The sequence below is a fragment of the Galeopterus variegatus genome, unplaced genomic scaffold (genome assembly GCF_000696425.1).
Source record: "Galeopterus variegatus unplaced genomic scaffold, G_variegatus-3.0.2 Scaffold3428, whole genome shotgun sequence".
In the NCBI taxonomy this organism is placed as follows: Eukaryota; Metazoa; Chordata; class Mammalia; order Dermoptera; family Cynocephalidae; genus Galeopterus; species Galeopterus variegatus.
The window spans coordinates 70,363-71,304 of NW_007729539.1; positions in this window are offsets into that span (position 1 = coordinate 70,363).

The window sequence follows — 942 nt, forward strand, 5'->3', positions numbered from 1 at the left end:
CCATAACATTTCCTTAAGCCAAAGCCTAATCCAGAACAAGGCCCTAACTCTCTTTACTTCTATAAGGGCTGAGAGAGGTGAGGAAGCTCCGGAAGAAAAGTTTGAAGCTAGGGCCAGCCCGGTGGCGCACTGCTACAGTGCGCCGCTTGGGAAGCGCGGCGGCGCTCCCGCCGAGGGTTCGGATCCCACATACAGACCCGCCGCTCACTGGCTGAGCGAGGCGCAGGCGCAACACCGAGGGTTGCGATCCGTTGCTGGTCACGAAAAAAGACAAAAAAAAAAAAAAGAAAAAAGAAAAGTTTGAAGCTAGTAGAGGTTGGTTCATGATGTTTAAGAAAAGAAGCCGACTCTGTAACATAAAAGTTCAAGGTGAAACAACACGTGTGATATAGAAGCTGCAGCAAGTTGCCAAGATGTAGTTAAGACCATTCATGAGAGTCACACTAAACAACAGATCTTCAGTGTAGACAAAACAGCCTTCTGTTGGAAGAAGATGCCATCTTGGACTTTCATAGCTAAAAAAGAGAATTCAATGCCCGGCTTCAAAGCTTCAAAGAGCAAGCTGACTGTCCTGTTTGGGATGAATGCAGCTGGTGACTTGAATTTGAAGCCAATGATCATTAACCATTCTGAAAACCCTAAGGCACCTAAGAGTTACACTAAATCTATTCTGTCTATGCTGTAAAATAGAACAACGAAGCCTGGATGACAACACACCTGTTTACAGCATGATTTACCTAATATTTTAGGCTCACTGTTGAGTCTTACTACTCAGAAAAAAAGAGATTCCTTTCAAAATATTACTGCTCATTGACAATGCACATAGTCACCAAAGAGCTCTGATGGAGATGTACAAGGATATTAATGCTGTTTTCATGTCTGCTAACACAACATCCATTTGCAGTCCATGGCTCAAGGAGTAATTTCAATTTTCAGTCTTAT